Here is a 22,042-nt window from a genome sequence, read left to right as displayed (position 1 = left end):
GAATCCCCTCTGTGCAGTTTCCATCTTTCCCAAACAGAAAGTACCTTTAATTACTAAGTTCCTCATCATCTCACCACCACTCCCTTCAGGGCAACAAAAATTCCACCATTACTTTTGCATTGGAGTTAAGATAATAAAGATCTTTTTGAAAAATAATAATGCTCGATCCAGAGTTCTTTCCTCACTCTCCTTATTCAAACTCTAGTCCTTATTAATAATGCACACCATATATCAGCCCCATTAGGTCCTCAACAAGTAATCCTCCTTTCTCTAAATGTGTGTTATGTAGCATGGTATCCACCAGTCTATGTGGCATTCTACCTGAGGCTGACTTATTTAAAATTGATGAGATTGAAAATAAGATTTAAGTAGCTACATTTCAAGGGCCTATTAATCACAGGTAGCTAGAGACTACCACACTGGGTAGCATAGATAGTTATATGGAATAGAGTTGCTCTAAATGCTAGGGATAACTTTTAGGGAAAAAGAGCTGTACTAAAGGGTAGAATCAGAAAGTTTTTAAAGGTAAAAGACTTTGGAAAGCACAGAGCCAATGGCTTCATTTTATATAAGCAAAAAAATGTTAAAAGAATTGACATTGCCAATAAGTAACATGCAGACACTCTAGGAAAACTATTATATTAGATGGACATTTATTTCCTGTGTGTTCCACCTCTAGCTTTAATTTGTAAGATCTTTGAGAATAAAAACAACTGCTCTTCATTTTGGCATCTGTTGTAGTTTGGGGTTTACAAGAGAACAATTATATACAGAACATATAATTTATAAGATTATTTTACAATAGTCACCCAAAGAGTCATATACAAAAGAGAGTGCAGAAAACCTGTTCACACACTAAACACCAAAAGAATCCAGCTGAGGGCCTGGATCCCACAGCAATGTCCTTCATGAGTCCAGCTGAAAACCTAGAGACCAGGTCAATGCCTGCTTCCATGAGTCCAACTGGAGGGCGAGAGCTCACGACAATGTCTCGTGCAGGCCTGTTTCAAGGATCTGTGCTAAGAAGGCCCCAAGGTCAATGGTGGAAGCTAGAAAGTCTGTTCCAGCAGAATGAAAGATTTGTGCTAGCAGGCCAATAAATCTGCACTGAAAGTAGGAAGTAATGCTCAAAATAAAGACCAGAGCTCCCCCAAAAAGTACCACAGCCATCCTCAGCAACAATGAGGTTGTGAGCTCCTCCAACAGTGAGAACAGCTGAATCTATATCGGGATGGCCAGCATGACAAGCTTCTCCATGACACTGAACAGTGCACCATCTTCCCCTCTGGAGCCAGGAAGCGATGCTTAAAGTAAGGACCAGAGCTCCCCCAAAGTGAACCACAGCCACTCTCAGTGACAACCAGGTCCTAAGCATCTCTGACAATGAGAAAAGCTGAGTTCATCAAGAAAGCCAGCATGTCAAGCTCCTCAGGAGAACCAAAATCTCCCTAACAGCACCCCAATAGCTTCACTGTTTTGCTCTCCACTTCTCTTTGTTGTTGAGAACAATCCTCAGGTGGGCCTCCCACCCCCAGCACCATGCTGATTCAGTTCAGCTGGGTGTTACAAGTTGCTCACCAGTTGACAGTCCACCACAGCATCTCACAAGCTTGATGTCACATCTAACAGACATGAGCAGAATAAAGACAAGGACCACATGAATCTACCAGGACAAGTGCTGGGTACATCTCCCAGCCCAGTGCAAGCTCATTCCAGAGGAATGGCACAAATTTGAAGAACTCTATGAAGACAGGGTAAGTGTAAGCCAGGAGTTGCCAGTGGGTTTCAAATCCTAGTAGTTCTGTCAAAATAGATCTGGGAAGGTTGCACTGCAAGTTCTAGCCAGCAAAGGAACCTCAAATTTCCCTCAGAAGGCTGAGAGATTTCAGCTGTAAAATTTGACTCTCGATCAGGAACTGAATTAGAAGAAAGCAGAACCCTGACCCTAGAAGAAGCAGAGAATGATTCAGGTCACTGTTTATGGAGGTAGGGTCCCATGGGGCATCTTTCCAGGTGCTTGGTGACCTGAGACAAGACACACAGAGAAGACAGCAAAAGTGTATAGTTACTGAAGGTGGAAAAGAAGCATCTTTACAGGATGAGACCAGCTCACCAACAGACTCACTACAACCCTGCAGGAGAAAGGAAAGGTTTCTTTTGTATTCAAATTTCTAGACTGGCTCCCCTCCTCACACAAATAAGGCATCACAACAGTTGTCTTATTGCCCACTTCCCCTAGTGCCAGCTTTAAACTGTCCTATGGAAAGACTTGCCTAGCTTCCCCCAGATGTAAATGAAGGGCTAGTAACAGTGTCTTTTGATTGGTTTTGTGTCCACATGCAAATAAACAATTTAAAATAGCATCTTCTGATTGGGCCCACACACAACACCAGAGTCAAGATATCTCATTCTGATTGGTTCCTGTGCAGTGCTCAGCAGTGCTGGAGTCAATCTGGGTCCTGTGTTATGGACATGTCCTCTGGGCTTTCATGACTTCCAAGTTGTTTATCTTGTTTTCCTATCCCTAATCACTTACTTCAACCCCAGGCAGAAATTCAGACCCAGCAAAAGAAACAGGACAAAGCCCATCTTTAGAATTATTTTAGACCATTGTTAGTCTTGTTGACTTACTTAGCTTAATAACTACAGATCCTCAGCTGCTTCACCCCAGTTTCCCTCCATGAGTGGAAGGACTGAGGGCCAGGGACTTGCTGGGGGTGGTCAAGGCCATGTGATGGTGGTGGAGTCTGGATCTGGGATCAACCCTAGACTTCCCCTTTGGGCACTTGTATGTTTAGGGCATATGCAAATAAGGCTACCAGAAAAAAATTATATTTATTTTTTTAAAGCCATTAATATAGCTAGCCTAGGAAAAAAGCAAGATTTCATGGGATTTTCTGTCAATGTTAACTTTCCTCTTTGGAGGACAATCACTATCCTCTTGTCCCTGCTTGGTTTTGGGCAGATGAAGGTCCTACTTCTCCCTTACGTGGGGGGCACAAGAACATCACGATGGACTTCTGGTGACAAGGATGTGTTCTCCGGTGCTACGTGTGGGGTCTCCTCCTGCGGTCTCTTACAAAGAACCAAAGCCTTTGCAGAAATTTTGTTCTCCTTTCCCTACTCCGTGTAAAGCAAGCTGCAGTTAAAGGTTTAAATTGAAACTTAAAGCCATTTCCTGAAAGAGTTAACATACTATAACCCATCATAAAAGGAAAAAAAGACCCATTTATACTCAAATTACACAGGAGTCTCTTGTCTCTATCAGGCTCAAGAGTATTTGCTCTTAAAAGCTATTTTTTCCTCCAAAACAATAGCACAGGTGCATAGCCCTTCAGAGTACAGCATGCCCGTCCTGGGAGGCAGGAAGGGGATTTCACACCTGTTTCTTCTTTTTATTTGCTCCTGACCGGGCTAATTTGTCCAATGTCAAGATCAGCATGGCCAAGTCTGCCAGGGAGAATTACTGCCTTACAGCACAACAAGCTTGCTCTGGGCATGGGGAATGTGATTTTCTGGCTGAATGTCTATTCCAGGATGTCTTTCTGTTTTATAGCCTATGTAAATGGGACTGATTAGTAATAATGATTTAGAAGAGGTTCCATGTTTACTGACCTGAGAGAGAGAGAGAAGGAGGGAGTGAAAAGAAAGAGAGGGAGAAAGAGAAGAAAGAGGAAGAAGAGAGACAGAGAGAAAGGCAGTTCTGACTGGTATATAGTACAAATTACTAAGGAGGACAGAAAAAAAGGGACATTATTTTGTGCTCTGATGAGCTACAGGTGAGTGCCAGGAAAACACATCTAATCTTCTTGGATCTTGGAAATAGATGGCTGCTTGCTCAAATATGTCTGAAGGACAAAAAGGAAGAAAAGAACTTCAGCTGTGCTCAGGGCATGAGTGTCACCATGTGTCCTGGATCAAGCAGGCAGGGTGTGCCCACATGCACCCCTCTGCAAAGGGGGTGAAGTGCAGCTAACATGAAGCCACTCATACCACAAAACCACAAGCCCAGGAGTCAGGACTGAGGAGAGCATAATTGCATTATGTATGGTAGTAGTCACCCTCCAAAGCTTTTGCATTATTTTGAATCTAGGTATTCCTCATAGTTCACCATTAATTTGCTCTGGAACAGAATGACCACATTAGGTACACTTTTAAAAAAAAAAACTGATTTAAAGCTGGACATAGTGGCCCGTGCCTATAATCCCAGCAGTCTGAGAAGCTGAGACAGGAGGACCAACAAGCTCAAGACCAGCCTGGGCAACTTTTTTTTAAATTTATTTTAAAAATGAAAGAAGGAAAACATATTAACAAACAGACATCACTTACAAAATAGCATAAGAACCATACAAACAATACAGAGTTACAGACAAAGTGGTAGGAAATTAACAATAGTTGTTGTATTACGTATTAATATCTTCAAAGCAGTTTCTCAAGAAAACAAATAGACACATGCAAGATTGATCAAATAAGTAATCATTAACTGTTCCTTTCAGTAAAGCGATAGAAGTCAGTAGTACATCTATGTTAGCTATCCTGCATATACATACATACATAATTTCCCCTTCTTTCTTTTCTCTTTTCCTTCACCGGAGTTGCTCTTTTCTTTTGAGCATTTTCTTTTCATTTCACAATGTTCAACATCATTAGTCATTTGAGAAATGCAAATTAAAACAACATTGACATTTCATCTCACCCCAGTAAGAATGGCTAGCATTAAGAAATCAACCAATAACAAATGCTGGTGAGGCTGTGGAGAAATAAGAACTCTTCTCCACTGCTGGTGGGAATGCAGACTGGGGAAACCACTGTGGATATCAGTTTGGAGATTCCTCAGCAAACGAGGTCTAGAGGTCCCATTCCATCCAGCTATTCCCGTTCTGGGTATTTTCCCAGAAGATCTGAAAACATCATATCACAGTGATATATGTGCACCCATGTTCATAGAGGCGCAATTCGTAATTGCTAAATTGTGAAAGCAACACAAATGTCCACCCACTGAGGAATGGATAAAAAAGATTGTGGTACTTTTATATAATGAAATATTACTCAGCTATAAAGAAAGATGAACTTGAGGCTTTTACAGGCAAATGGTCACATTTACTAGGCAAATGGTCATACTCATAAGTGAAATAAACCAGACCTCCATGTGTAAGCAATGTATTGTCTCACTGGTGCAAGAACCTGAAACAGAGAATAAAAATTAAGAAGTATGACAGCCTGGGCAACTCAACAAGACCCTATCTCAAAATTTTAAAAAGTAGAAAATAAAAAAGATTAAAGATGAAGCTCAGTGTGAAGGTCTACAATTCAATTTCTAGTACCCACCCCCAAATTTTTGTTTGAAATATTAACTAAAATAATGAACTATTAGATCTATAATTTTTGAGGAGAATTAACCAAATAACAAAATAACAACAAACAACATAGATAAAAGCAAAAACAATAAAAAATGATACAGGGTTTCAAAATAATATGATAGGAATTAACAGTGGTTGTTATATTACATATTGTTATCTTCAACAAAGTTGCTCAGATTATCAGACATAAGAATGCAAGATTGATCAAACCATTAAAGATAATAAAAGTAATAAATAAAATTAGAAATGATACAGAGCTTCACTAAACAAGGTGGTAGGAATTCACCAATGGTTGTTATATTGCATATTGTTGTCTTCAAATTAATTGTTCAGATTACCACATATAAGCATGCAAAATTGGTCCAAAAATTTAAGTATTAATTGTTCCTTTCAATAAACCATTAGACATCAGCAGTACAATTATCCCAACTATCCATATATATATAGATACAGATACAGATATAAATACAGATATAGATATATTCCCTTCCTTCTTTCTTTCCTGTTCTTTCACTCATCCCAGTTGTTCCTTCCTTTGAGAAATTTCTTTCCCTTTTATAATATCTATTGCACCTTTTGAGTTTTATTTACTCTTTCAGGTTCTTACACTAGGGAAACAATACAATGTTTATATATGTGGGTCTGATATATTGTACTTATGAGTATGGTTTCTAGTTGCATCCATTTACCTACAAAAGCATTGAGTTTATCATTTTTTATAGCTGAGTAATACTCCATTGTACAGAAATACCACATCTTATTTATCCATTCCTCAGTGGGTGGGCATTTGGGTTGTTGTCAAGATTTAGCTATGACAAATTGTGCTGCTATAAATATGGGTGCATATATATCACTGTGGTATAACGTTTTTAATTCTTCTGGGAGCATACCCAGAAGGGGAATAGCAGGGTTAAGTGGAACCTCTAATCCTAGTTTTGTGAAGAATCTTCACAGTGATTTCCACAGTGGTTTCACCAGTTCACACTCCCAACTCCACCAAAAAGCTCACAGATTTAATAACTAAATTTAGTAGCATACCTGGATACAAAGTCAGCACTCAAAAATCAATAGCATTCCTGTACACAAATCTTTAAAAGTACTGCTTTATCCATTATTAATAGTTGACATCATTCTAGTATTTATACTTTAAATATGATCTTTATAATTCTAATAGAAAACTCAATATCCTATAGGTTCATCAATTTCTAAGTCAGCATTTTCAGGGCTCATACTGTCTCTAATCAAACAAAAGGCTTAAAGAAACATTTGATTTTTTTAAAATAATAGGTAGTGAATTATTTAACATAAACTTACTTTCATAGTTTATGTTGCTTATTTAAATATTTAGAATATGGTTTTAATTACCATAAAACTTTGCTAAACATCCACCTGTCAGTAAAGAAACCGATTATTTTTTTTAGATTCATGTTCTCCTAGAAGCAAAACAGGTGTGAAAACTGCAGGTATTTATCCACCAACAAAAAATAAAGGATATCTGTGAAATGTGGAGGAAGAAGTAAACAGGAATAAAATCTTGGTGCTACAATTCATTGAGATTTCAAGCCCCATGAGCGTAAAGATCTCCAAGAAATATCTTCTTGCCATACAGCTCGTCCTCCTTGGTCTTCAACAGAAAAGCCTGGTCACCACTTTCTGGACTGTATTATGGTGATCCTAGAATGCCAGTAAAGGAAGTCAAGTCTGCAGAGCATTTCAAGAAACACAAAGTGACACTTAAAATAGCGAGTGGTGTAGCTGATATCTAAGTTAGTTGGGGGTGGGATGGGTGGGTAGCATCCCTTAGCAATGAGCACATTGTCAGGTTTGGAGAAGATTCCAGAGTTGGAGAAAGAAGAATGCAATCAGAGAACCTTCTTCACAAAGTTACTGCTCAAAATGAATAGATAGGTGAATAGGTAGGTAGGTAGGTAGGTAGGTAGGTAGATAGATAGATAGATAGATAGATAGATAGATAGATAGATAGATAGATAGATAACATAGAGCACTTACCCTTGCCTTTCCCTGGCCCACAAAATATTGTGTCTTTGATTGTCAGCTTTTGTCATTAATAAAAAATGGTGTTTGAATGTACCTCTGATAGTTTAGCCTGCATCCAAATGCCGTTCAAAAGGAGAAATGAACTAGTAAAGGTACCAGCATTTAAATAAAACATGTTTGATCTCATTACAAACCTGAATGTGTAGACATCACATTTGTCATCAGTGTGGTAGGGAAAATAACTCCATCAGAATAATTATTACACAAGTGCAGAGCTCCAGAGACACTGGTGATCTATGTTAACTGATGTTTGTTATAGTCAGCACTGGGCAATGCCACATGTCCTTGCATGTGTCAAAATTCAGTTCCAAGAACTCAGTTCTCCACCTTGGTGTAGAGGATACTGTAACATGAATAGAAAAACAGAAATGTCTTCCAGCATCTGAATATTTGCATCTGACATTTTGTGTCTAGTTCTTTTCTTCATTGTTCAGTATTTTTTAAAAATAAGTTTTAACCACCATCAATATTAAGAAATGACCCTGCCTCCAGTTGCCTCTAAAGTGAAGACAGACTCCTTATCCAGGAACCCACGCACTATAAGGGCTTCATGTGATACATTTTCCTTCACTCTGCTGCTCAGGCCAATGGATTCCTCTGTATTTCTCCTATGCTGACATTAGGGGAGTTTAGCAGTCAGCTGCGGGAGGAGCATAAAGTATTGGGTGTGTTTAACAACACTCAGCATTTCTCTGTGAGAGCAGTATCTTCCCTCTCTTCCTTCCCACCTCTTATCAGAATTTTAAAACCTCATGCGAATCTTCACTTCTTGTTTGAAGAATTTATCAGAATTTTCTCTTCCTCACTCTGGGACACAGGGCCCTCCATAACCATCTCTGTGTCTCTTAATGTGGTCAGCACCATGGTCAGCGATCGCCCATGTAGAGTGATTGGTGAAATATTCATTGCAGACAGAGACCTGGATAAGTTCAGTCTGTCTATCATCTATCTGTCTGTCCATCTGTCTAGCTATGTATCTCCATTCCTTTAATCCTTACGACAATCTTTTCAGGATTGTTTATGACACTGTTACTTCCATTTTATAGATATATGAATTAAGTTTAAGTAACTCCTCCAAATCCCAGTGGCCATTATGGAATTCCTTATTTCTCACTGAACGTTAGCAGAATCTACTGACATTTCTTGTATCACTCTAATATCGTCAGTGATATCTCCATTCGTCTTGCTGGAGGTTTGCCAATTTCCTTGGCCTTTTCAAAGGGCAAGCTAGCAGCATCATTGATTTTCCTTACTGGTTTTCTGTTTTTAATTCCACTCATTTCTGTTCTTTATTATCATTTTCCCGCTGCCTGCTTCATGGTTATTTTGCTCTTCTACACCTAGTTTCTTAAAGTTAAGAGTTAAGTGTACTTGAGACTTTGGCTTCTTATAATCAAGCACTTAATAGTTTGACTTCCCCCAGTGAGAGAGTCTGGTGTGAGCCTACTCCACCTCAGCCAGAAGTGAGGTTTAAAGGATTAGGTTCAACACAAAGCAAGAGGTGCAGCAGAGCATTCTAAGCATGGAATCACATTGACTTGGGTTCTGTCTGCTGTCTATTCACTAAACAGTGTGCCTATGCAAAAGATCTTAGCCTAGTTTCTCAATCACACTACTATGAATCGATACAAACTCTAGTTTCTATTGCCTCCATGAGAATCTATATAAGAGAATGTAGACTGCCTGTCTGGAGCTTCTTGACAGTGCTTTATCTTATCTTCTTTCCCCAAAGTAAACCTTTACTCTTTTTGGTCATTCAAACCTTGGAGGGTTGGCTCTCTCTCATCAGCACAACTCACAACCCCTCAGAGTATCTCTAACCCCTGCTTCCTGATCTTTGCTGTTTACTTTTATTCACCATTCAGATCAATTTAGAATTTATGGACCAGCTATCCCATTCAACTACATAATCCTCACATATGTTAAAGTTTAATGCCAAACATATTTCTGTGAAGAAAGTTATTCTTATTCAAATTTTGAGCAACAAAGAAAGACAAGTCTTGTCAAATCTAGTTAACTTGTTCCCTGAGAACTGGAAATTTAGCTCAGTCTTAGAGCACTTGGCTAGGATGCAGGCAGCCCTGGGATCCATCCCCAGTACCACAAAAAGATAAACAAATAAAAGTAATTTTAAAAGACAAGATGGAAATTTATGGCAGTTTGATTCTAATTCCATTCTTTCCCCAATGTAATACAGCTTTTTCTAATTTTTTGTACTCCAGCCTCTGAAATTCCCATCGCTTGCCCACCCACATCTCCTAAAGCCTTACAAAGCTCAGGCTTGTCTTAGTGACTTCAGTCGGGACAGTCATTTGCCTTTTTGAATTCTGCTTTGGTTTGGAGGCTTCCTGTGTCACCCTATCTGACATCAACGTGTCAAACTCACAATAATGGCAGGGCATGAAGGCAAGAGTATATCTAATTTAACACATCACTCTGTACTTAGGGAAACATTTTTTTAAAAAAAAATTCCTATAAGTGAACTGTTTTCAATTTATTAAATTAGAGATTTGTATTCATGGCTGAGCATAGAATGTTATTCTTTTACTGAGTATTATCATTTCAATTTGCAGTCAAGGGCAAATCTGCTTTTTCTGCAACAGAAAATCCATCCCTGTAGTTCCTATATGCACTGTGAGCATATCACGAAGACATATCCTTCGTAGTAATGCTTTCGTAAGTAACGATTCTATAAGCCCCTTGACTCTCCTTCTCCTCTGAACCAAGACAAACTTAGGAATTTAGGTTTTAAGTCTCCCATCGGCCTCTTATCTCCTCTCCAGCCACCCCTGCAGAATCTTTGCCTTCATTGAAAGCAAGTTGTCTCAAGTCAGAAAAGATGAGTAGAATGAGGGAAATCTCAGATCTGTCTCTATTTTTCAGAGAAAGGAGGCCCAGGGGTGGGGGTGGGTGCAGGCAGAGGAGGCAGTAAAGGAGAAGGGAAAGACAGGAATTCAGACAAACCTAGGAGGCAAACAGACATCTGACTGTCTTCTCTTTTCCGGCCCCTCCAGGAATTCCATCCTTGCAACTTAGGCCAGTCAAAGTGAGGTGGGATTTTCTCCCACAGCTAAACTCAGGCCCTGATAAGAAGTTCCCAGTTCATCACCAGGCTTCCCAATTCCCAGCGCAACTAGCCTGGTTCTCCTAGTTGATTCTTTCAGGGCTCTATGGTCTCTGGAAGCCACGGTGCAGTCAATGAGCCTGAGAGCCTCTAGGCAGCCTGGAGACCTGCTGAATTGTGGAACATCAAGGTAACTGAGCACCAGCAGCATGATCCAGGTGTCATCTTGAGTAAGGGCAGTGGGGAAAATCCAGAAATAAGCCCCTCAGAGACTGAGCCTGAGGCCAGAAGAATGTACAGATGCTCTGGCCTCCCAGACATGGAGCGGGCAGATGATGTGTTCCTGCTCTGATCACTCTACAGGGCTCAGCCAGGTAGATGCAGCCAGAATTGGGAATCAGAGGAGCCTTCATTTCCATGACATTTCCTGCCTCTATTCAACCACTGGACCACCTGAGCCCCAGGCACCATCTTTCCAGGTCTGTTGGTCATTCTCTGTGCTAAATCCTGCCCAGAAACAGAGCTGCTCTTCCTCTGTGGTGGGCCCAGCAGCAATACCACCAAAGGCTATAGACTGGAGGGCCTTTCTTGCTTTCATCTCACAAAGGTCCTAGATCCTGAGATATCTCTGAAGGAGGGTACAGCTGATGGAGACAAATGCTTCCCATTCAGGTAACTTCTGATGAAGACTCAGGTGAGATTTAATAAAGTGACATCCTTGCAGATGTGTTTTTGTGGAATGAAGCAAGTATGACCATGCATGTGTCACAATAAATCCAAGGCAAAAATACACAGGAAATTAATAGGGTATAAATGGAAGAGCTGTCCACTAGATGAGTGTGCAAGAGCACAGGTGGAAGGATTTCTGAGAAGTGCTCTTTGACCAAAAGTTTAGAGCAGAAAATGAGTGAGTCAAAAAAAAATATAGTGGGTGATGTAGGTTTGTATGTATGGGAAAGAATACTGCAGGGAAACCAATATGTACCTGTATACCTTGGATTTGTTAAATGTGTGTGTGTATATTTTTGTGTGTATGTGTCTGTGTTCTGGAATCGTGACTATTGCTGTATATAAGTGAATATTTAGAGGTGTAAATATACAATGCATATACATCCTGGTACTGAGACTTTAGTATGTAAATGCATGTATTTATGTATGCAAGTGTGTGTGGAGGGGTGTGTATTGTTATGGGAATGTAATCCTTTCTCAATAAAAATCAATGTCTTCCTGCTTTTATTTCCCATTTCCCTTGTTCTAGCATGATGCCTCCTAAGCACAAAGTCTTGGAAATTATCATATGGGTTGACAATAAGCTTTTATTCTTTTTAAACCTTGAAGCACACTTCTGAAATCCTTGATGGAGGAAGTAGTAAGAAATGGATTCTTTACATGAATAAGTTATATCACTGTTCTAACGGGAACATTTTATATGAATTATCCTCAAGTGTTTTCTTCTTTTGATGAAAAAATATTCCCACATCATATTCTACCTGCAAAGTATAGCCCAAGGTAAATCCTGAAGGCAGTTTGATTTTTTTGACTGTTCTTCTATTATCTAATTATTTATACCACCCACCTGCAATTGTGGTGATCACTGGTAATTTGTGTATGGGCAATAGCAAATTAACAAATAAGTTTTTACAGCAAATAAAATAATATGGTACATGTTTCCCTTGTCTAGAAGTTTGCAAAATATTCCACGGTGTGCTTCTGAAGCAAATATGTCATGAATTGTTCCAAAACTCGCAGGCCTATGATGTGAAATTGCTCCAATTAATTTGATAAATGGCTGCCATGTTCCTTAGGAAAATATTTGTGTTGCTGAATCCACTGATAGCAAAGCTCTGTTCTAAGAAGGCATTGGGCCTGCATCACAATACAATTCACAGCAAATTAATGCAATTTAGGGAGAAATTTAAAAGGAGAGTCACAGCAACTACATTCTGAGAAGAAGAACCACAAACCCAGCCCAGACAAAAAGCCCAATTAAATGCCAAATCAAGCATTTTCTTAAAGAAAAGATTTTAGACTCAGTGATTTGCTTATTCTCAGAGAAAAAAGCAAAGGAGTTGCAGAGCTCGGAGCTACAGAGAAAAAGCTCCAAACGTCCACCTTGTACTCATCAAAGTGAAGTAGGAAGAGAGGACTGTTGTTTAACCAATACACAGGTATTGTTTCCTTAGATGACCAGTGACTGCATGAGCAACAATAGCCTATGAGCTTTCCCTGGGGCTTTCTCCTATGGAATTCTCCCCTACTTGTCAGTCTTATCCAAATGTCACCCCCCGCAGCCACCACTCTCCAGATGTGCAAAGGTGAGCTCCCTGTCTAAGCCACCCATAAAATTAGAAAGAACTGGCTTCCACAGAGGGAAGCAGAGACATGACAGTTTTTGTTGGTTGATGTTTTGTGTTTGCTTTTCCAGGGAAAGGTAATTGCTTAGTGGACAGAACAGGTGTTCTGATCTCTGCCCATATATCCAGATGGTTGTTAGATGTCAAGAGCGGACGGCTATCAGGAAACTCAGGATAGCACTTTTGTTATACACCATCTTCTCCCTGTGGCTTATGAGCTACATGGTCCCTTCTGAAGGACTGTGTGTTTTGAATACAATGGGTATTTATATATGTATGTATTAGTCAACAATCTCTTTATTGAGACACAGTTGCCAACAGTTGCATCTTAAAGAAGTATATCTTGGCTTACAGTTCTAGTGGGTTCTGGCCATGTTTGACTGGATTCAAAACAGAAATGATCTGATGAAAGGGCCTAGAGGAAGGGAGCCACTCACCCCATGGTGGCCAGGAAGCAGAGAAAGAAGGGAGGAGCTGAGGAGGGAGATATGTCCTCCAAAGACATGAGCCCAATGACCATGTCTTTCAACCAGGGCTACTTCCTAGCAGCACATTCAGCTATGAACTCATCCATGGAAAAATTCACTGATGAGTCCAGGGCCCCATGATCCAATCACCTTTAAAAGGCCCATCTCTAACTTTGAGACTTCTGGAGGACATTCTAGATCTAAATCGCAACTTTTTCTTCAATCATAAATTGAGCTATTCTAAGTAGAAGACAATTAAATACAAATGGTTTAACCATCTTCCTGAAGCAGAGTGTTCATGAATCTTGAAGCATACAACATATTAATGAATCCGGGCTCTGACACCACATTGTGTGCGCTCAGATTACTCCTTTCTTTGAAGTAATCCACTTATGGAGACAAAGTTTTGGAAGCCAGAGAGGACATATCAAAGGCAAAACAGGATGAGATCAAATGAGGGGAATCCAATGGTAGCTTTCCTTGTGGTGTGTATTCCTGGGACAATTAACTGCAACTAGGCTTCTCAACTGTGGTTATGAACTGGAATCACCTGTAGAGCTTCCTAACTCCCAGACTCCAGATAAACCCCAGACGTATGAAATCAGAATCTAAGAAGTCAGACACTTAATCACCGGGAATAACTTAGATTCCCTGCAGAATTCAAATACACAGCCCTGGAACAGGCTGACAGAGGGATTAAGCCAATGTTGTAATAACTCAGTACTGGTTACTTTTCAGTTCATGTCTTTGTTGAACATGACATGAAATGTGGATAAGACATACCTCACAGTGACTGATGACTTGATCTGAATTTTATACACTATGTCACATAACTGCTTTACTGCTTGAGTTACAGAGCTTGACAAAACTCTCCTTGACTTTGTTTTAAAACCAAAAAGGAAAAATGCTTGTGTCTAAAAAAAAAAAAATACCACATTAGCAATACAAACTGAATGACACAGGAGGCATAACCATTTCTGTCACAATTATATTTTGGTGACATGACATCATTTTTCCCACCTTAATCCTTTAAGCTAGTAGTACTTTTTAAGCTAATTTTGTGAATATCTATATTTTGTTATGTTCTTTTTATCTGTAAGCTCTGCCAAAAATACTTCAAGCCAAAAAAAAAAAAAAAAAAAGATGAAAGCTCTGAATCTTGTTAATACAATGGCAGAGTAGCATATTTTGCATTTGTACAGGTTTGAATGCATTCACATGGTTTTTTTCAGATACAGTTAATCTTAAGGACTGTCATAGACTAAGACTGGTCTGAAATACACCATTGCTTAATAGCATTGTGCAGTTTTTATCTGAAAGGAAAATTTCAAGAGGGGGAGCTAGTTAGCTAATTGATTAGAGACTGTGATTGAAATTTTGCAGACAGGAAGCATTTTCAGAGTTTAAGGAAAATCCTAATAAAGCTGTTTCTTCCTGTCAGTACCTTTTCCCTTTTTACCCCTTTCTTTCCTGTGAATTGGGCTGATTTCCAAAGCTTTCCGGTAAGCCCAGATTGGGAGCTGATTAAGGCTAGAGAGCAGAAAATAATTAGGATTTTTAATTTTGCATCTCCCAGAATGGGAGCTACAAAAACCAAAACACTTGCCATTGCACCCTATGTCATGCCACCCAAAGCCAAAAAGGAATAATAGATGCATATAAACTAAGTGGTTGAAGCCTTGAATCTGGTTCTTGCAAAGCTGCAGGTAATTTGACAACACCTTTTGCAGAGATCACATTTCTAATGAGGGACACCTCACAGCAGGAGCATCTAAACCTGCAGCTACTATAGTCATAAATTCTAGGAGATGAATACTGCAAAGGTGTTTGTTATGTTTTTCTTTTTGTTTTCCACTATTCTTTCTCTCTGTCTCAAAATTCCTCAGTTCACACAACAACTCACTTCCTCTTCTGCCTGCATTTTTGTTTGGGAATCAAAATCAAACATACCTGTTTTTGTGGTATTTCTATTCATCTTGTCTCTTTCTCCCTCAGTTAGAAAATAAATTGTCACCCACACTCACACTTGTGCAGAGGTCTTTCTGAGATACAGCAGAAGGGAAGGGTGAGTGCTTAAATAAACATTGCCAACACAGATCCGGCACAGTGTACATGTGTGTGAGTGTGCATGCATGTGGTCCTGCAGCTGTCCTGGAATGTGTGGATGTAACTATGGCATTGATTTTTATGAAATGTCAACAACAGGGTAAGCTAATAACTTATTATAAGTACCTTTATAAGACAGACACCCTTCAATACTTTCAATGGGTGCTAGGTATTTACTTGATGCTTAGTAAACGCTAGTTCCCTTTTCACTCTCCATTCTTCCTCTTACCTTTTTCCTTTTGCTCCTTTTCTTTCTGCAACCCCATATCACTTATAGACTTAACCACCCAGTGCTGTAGAAAAAAACTTGTTTTTTGTGATGGGTCTGAGTAGGACCACTGTCATAGTGACTGGGTCATTTTAACTCAGGTGAGACTTGGGCAGAAGTACACAAGGACACGATGAAGACCCCCCAAGTGACCCTGCAATGGAGGACCAGCTTGCTGTCTTAGGGCTGGGGAAATGGTGGGCAACCCCTTTAAGAGTCCCTGAGCTCCAGGGAGTTGGCCCAAGTTCAAGCTTCTTTCAGAAAGATACCAATGTGTGACTTATCCTTGCCCAGGGTTCTAACTTGGGAAGTGAGAGAACTCTGACCATCTCAGCCTAGCTCAGACATTCTTCTAAAGCTCACATGAGTTGCCCAAGCATCCCATCAGACAAGCCAGCTCTCTGAGTTATTTTTCATGAGGCATAAAGCTGAGCCTCCTCTGTCCTTCCTCCCTCTCCTGCCTGGGTTAATCCTAGAGCATGTCTTGATAAAGGTCCTTTACACTGAGCTCCATCTAAAGGTCAGCTCTTCCAGAATCCAGCCTGCCACAGGGGTCCAGGGAATATAACATGCTGCACACCTTGATCCTGACCTCATAGTGACAATGACAGGTGTAAGTGCAGTGGGTAAGCTCCCAACTGGAGGACTCTGAATAAACGTGCTAAGTAGAGACTGATCACTTCCCCAAGAATTTACTCCAATCCAAGTTGTAGGCTGAGAGAAGGTCCTGCAGCTGTTCTGTGGGCAAGTGGATCTCGCAGGAGCCTAGTAGAACAATGCACAGGTTCACTTGGTTTTGGTGTGAGACTCTTTCTTGGCACAGAGATAATTTTGCTTCTGGGGTCTCAATACCCCTTTTAGACTTATCAGAAAGGTAGGTGGATGTAATAGGTGATATATTGTGTCAATTTGAGAAGTTTAGAAGCTTAACTAAGTATCTTAGCAGTTCTACATCCTAGGATGTAGAGGACATGCCCTAAGCTGGCTGTTAATGTTTCCAGGATGTTGTAATGGTTGATTCATTGTGTCAACTTAAGAAGTTTAGAAGTTTAACTAAGTGATTCAGCAGGGGGCCAGGGTCCTCACTTTGTAAACATCCTCAGCCTGTGCAAGAGGAGGTATGGATCTACTCAAGGTCAGGTAGCCTGCATACAATATAAGGAAAGAAATGAGGCTTGCTGTCCCTCTTTTACTCTCGTTGCTTTTGCTCTCTTCCACCACCTTGAACTGTTGCCCCTCTGCCATTCCACCTTACTTTGAAGCCAGCTGATTATGGACGGAAACCTCTACAAACTGTGAGCTAAATGAACCTTTCCTTCCTTAATTTTGTCTCAGTAATGAGATAAAAGTAACTAAGACAGTAGATGTGGACTCAGCCTCAGAGTATTCAGGACTCTTAGTCTCTGCCTCTGATAGGTTTGCTCAAAGTCAGAATAAAGATATGAAAGCAATGGGTTCCAAGTCCAAAATGGACCTCTACAAATAGAAGAGGCTCAAAGTTCATTACCAAGAAAGACTTTAAAAAGTAATAACAGCAAACACTGAGGAGGTGACTATTACGAGACTCAGAAGACTCAAAAGCTAGATGACTTTTTTCTTTGTCAAGGAGAAGCTTAGAAGCTACAGGGAAAGGAACACAATGAGTTTTCTTTCCTTTCCACTTCTCTGAACTCAGCCTAATTTGCACAACAAGAATATTATCTCTCTCACTGCAGGACACAATACTCAACACCTACAAATTAATTTAATCTGCCTCATGGTTTCTTAGGATTCAGTCCATGGTCAGCTGGCTCCAAGGCAGGAGCATCATGGGAGAAGAGGGTAGTGGAGCAAAGCTATGCAATTCATGGGACCAGAAAGCAGAGCAGGGGAATAGCACCACAGAGGAAGAGGTGAGGGACCAGATATAGACCCCAAGGTTAGCCCCAAAAGTGTGCTCCACCACTGCCCTGAGCAGCTCCAAGCCAATCAAGTTGACACAATCAAGCTTAACCATCAAAGTTGATAATCATATTACTTGTTGAGCTCTTTGACTGTGTTAGATAATCAGTCAATGTGGCAATCTTTATGACTACCCAAGAAATAAACAATATTTTTCTCATTTTCAGACAAGAAAACTGAGACATTGAGAGTTTCTATGGCTGTCCCAAAGCCACACAGACAGAAAATGGCAACACTGTGACTTGTCCCTAGATACTTTGTCTGGGACTTATTCTTTCTCTTCCAAAATATAACAGCTTCCACCAGTAACTCACCTCCATAGAGTGGTGGTGAGGGTGGAGACAACTAACATATGTATAAGGCCACTAGCCAAGGCTTGGCACATGGAAAGTGCCCAAAGAAAACCTGTCATTGTATATTCCTTTTGGTTTTAGACACACTCATTCCAGGATTCTTAGTTGATTAACCAAGTTGATTAGCCTGGTTTGGTGCATGACTTTGAAAAATGAGTGAGGCCAGCATGGCCTGAATTCAGAAAACTACAAAATCAGGAGGGCAGAGCAAACTGTTAGGGTCCCCAGTGTGGAATCATTTAAAGACTAGATCACCCCAGAACTGCTCACAGCTCCCATTAAAGTTAACAGCTGCAGCTTTCTATATGAGTGCTCAATATGATCCTTGGGAGGGAAGGGACCCTGGGTTGTCTGGGCCACTAAGTTTGCCAGCAAAGCCCCACTGGTGCTGAAACAGAAGGCAGAAGATGCTGCTGTTGTGGAAAAATCCACACTGTATCTGTCCATGGCCCTGCCAGGAATGCAGATACAAAACATGCAGCTACAAATCCAAATATAAAAACATGCAGCTCTCTTCTTCCAATATCTACTCAGCACACTGAAGAAATGCAAGACAGCAGTGGTAATCATAAATGATATTTACTCCGCAATTCACACATGAAAAGCTCACTGCCTTGACCAGCGTGTCTCTCTTTAAGCCTATTTAGGTATATCGTTCACTATTTAAGCACCAATTCCATTTTTTTCTTTCTATCTCTGACTCATAATTACTCCATGGAAAGAGCTAGTTTAGAAAATGCAACATTAACTAAATGGGATTGGGGTAGCCGTAATGAGCTTGTTTAAGATGGATTTTGCTGTTCGATCAATGACCCCCTGGTGTCTCTGGGTGAGAAGCAATAACATCTCCGGCCTCCAGAGCATTTAAAGAAGTCAGTGCCAGAAAGTGCATACTATGTGGTCCCACATCCAAACACTCATCACTGTATCCCTGCATTCTCTTTTCACCACCAAATTCAACCTCAACTTCAGAATTTTTGCCCCCAAATACAAAGGAGGTAGATAATTCCCATGTGACCTTGTATTCAGTGCCAGCCATGCACTGGGAACAGAGCAGGTGCAGCACCTTGGCACTTTTCCCGCAAGAGCCCTCAGCAGGGACACAAGCCATCACAGCCACTGCAAGGGACAGCTGGGTGACACCAATTCCACCTCACTGCTCTTTCATCCATTTCATGCACAAGGAGGTTAAGGTTCAGAGAAGTAAAGGACTGTCACAGGTCCACAGTGACAAGGCACTTGGGATACCTCTGGAAATCAAGGAAGATCATGCAAAATCCCAGTGTTCACTCCTCCCCTGCAGTCTCTAAGCCCTTTTGTCAAATGCATGTGGACAGCACACACAGCCTGCCATGGTGGGCTGGCTAAGCCAGATCTAGTTGTGGACTCAGCAGCCCAATTCTCAAGGTGGTCCCTTGCCAACAACTTCACACAAGACATATTCACACCATTCCTGTGTCATGCGTGAAGACGGTTTTAGTAAAAACTTTCTATTTCCTATTGGGGGTGCTTTAGAAATCACAATTGTGCCAGGAACAGCAGCATCTTTTAAATTAGGAAGTCATTTTCATTGGAACTTCCAATCCCAAGCATGTTAAATTTCCACCAAACATCAAACCTGGAATGAAGACTCTATGAAATTATCCACACAGAGGTACAGACTCTTATAGGCAAACAGGGTGAAATTGCATTGTTCTTCCTGAATATCTACACAACAAAAACCATGTTCTCTGCACACTGTGTGTTTCTAGACACTTACAAAAGATTTGGGAAGTGCAAAAGTGATTGCACTCTAACATCTCAACCAGACCATGGATTTCTTCCTGCCAGCAGATCAGGACCAAAGATGAAAAAGAAGAGCTGGAATTAAACTGCTGAAGGTTCTGGGGTCAATTTTCATTATGCCTAGGTTCCTCATCTATAACAATCCATTCCTTATAAATGGGTAGTCGATTAAAAGGGCTGCAGAAACTATAGAAATTACCCCTTACCAGGATATTAGCAACTATTATTTTTTCTTGAAGACAAGTGTCACTATTAATCAGTATTTGGAACATCCAGACTAAGAAAGCAGCATTGAAAAAAAAGCAAAATTAATACTTCAACTTGATTCCTAGTCCTCTAGTGATAACTAGACCATACCCCTACTTGTGAAGGGAATCACTGTTTCACGGAAGGACCAAATGCTGCTGATCTGCTTCCACGTGGGGAGCAGATGTCTCCCATGTAGGATGATACATGGTTTGGAAAGCAGCATGTGTAGTAAATATGAAGAAATGCAACCTGACCTACAGCTTTGCCATGTAGTTGTACCCACCACCTTAGGCAGTCACTTGCTTTCTCTGTGGTTCTGTTTTCATGCATGAAAGCTTTTTTTTCAATACTGGAGATTCAATCCAGGGCTTTCACACTGAACTACATCCCCGGCCCTTTTAAGTATTTAATGATTTATTTCTTTAGTTAGTTATATTTATATTTATTTTTATTTTGACAAAGGATCTCGCTAATTTGCTAAGATATCCAAGCTTGGCTCAAACTTGCAATCCTCCTTCCTCAGCCTCACAGCATAGTGGCATTACAGGTGTACACTAATTCGCCCAGCTCCTGTGTGGAATTTGTAACAACAACCCTTGCAAGGATGTTGTTACAAAGGACAAGATAGAAGATGGGTAAATAGGAAGTTAGGAGGTCTTTGCCAAACAGATGGAGAAACAAGAGATGGAGGATGGGGAGGCGCGGAAAGGGAAAAAGAATGAAAAGGGAACTGGAAGGAGAAAGTGATAGAAATAGAGCTTTTGCAGATGGGAATGGTACCAAGAGTTGGAAGGGGTAGGGGGAAAGGGGAGGGGGAAGGAATGAAAAGCAAGAATTAAATGTTTTATGGACATGTACCAGCTTCCCACAGTAAATATAGTCATTAGGCATTACACACATGTACTAATGAAAAAGATTGTTATTAATAAGTGGAAAACTTATAAAGACACTCTTTTAAATGAAAAGTCTTTAAATTTGAATATGAGCAAAATTAGCAAAAATATGTTTTAGTTATTTACCAAGAATTCATCTAATGTAAACAAATGCAGATGATAGTTATATAGAATTTTATACTTAGTACTTTGGCATACACTATTATAATTACTCCTCCTAAAGAGCAGAAAATTAATCACAGTAGTAACTGTTAATACTCTTATTGTCATTATTGCTCTCTATTGCATAGTGGATATCTGTACATGTACTAACACTCCATGCTAAATATAACCATTATGCACTGCAAACATGTACTAACAAATAATAAGCACACAAGACCAATCAGATAGCAACTAGAAGCAAAATGTATCCACTATTTTCATTGTTTTCAATTTAAAAATTATGTATACGCCTGACATTAATGAGGCAATGGTGAATCTAAAAGGTTAATCAAGTAGATGTTTTTGTCTTCTAAATCTTCTACCAAGTGCACAAATTGAGAAAATATACAAAAGCAAGGAAATCATAGCCAGCATCTAGTCTTAGCCCTATGTCAGCAATATGACAAATATAAATAAAATTTCATAATTTTAATATTGTGATTTTCAAAGAATGAATGAAAAAGGAGCCAATGGTCTAAGTGGAACGTGAGAGAATGAGAACTCAATAGCAATCTATTTAGCTTAGGATGCTTCTCAGGGCTTCTAGGTGGTCAAAGAGTTGAGGGGCAGCATCTATTTTATGGGAGCAATAGCCTGAAGGGAAGCAATATTCAGTAGCACAGCTTGGGGGTTTAATAGCTTTTCTCTCAGTGAAACAAAATACTCTTTGTCAACAACTTAATGGAGGAGAGGTTTAGTTTGACTCATCATTTTAGGGATTCAGTCCATGGATGACTGGTTCTAAGACAGAAAGAGCATGGTAGAAAAGTGGTGGATGAAAGCCATTCACCCCATGGTAGCAAAAGAGGAGAGGAGAGGAGAGGAGAGGAGAGGACAGGAGAGGACAGGAGAGGACAGGAGAGGACAGGAGAGGAGAGGACAGGAGAGGAGAGGAGAGGACAGGAGAGGAGAGGACAGGACAGGACAGGAGAGGAGAGGACAG

This window comes from Chinchilla lanigera, unplaced genomic scaffold (assembly GCF_000276665.1).
Source record: "Chinchilla lanigera isolate Chin_1 unplaced genomic scaffold, ChiLan1.0 scaffold00086, whole genome shotgun sequence".
Taxonomy (NCBI): domain Eukaryota; kingdom Metazoa; phylum Chordata; class Mammalia; order Rodentia; family Chinchillidae; genus Chinchilla; species Chinchilla lanigera.
Note: the sequence above shows the minus strand (reverse complement) of the source record.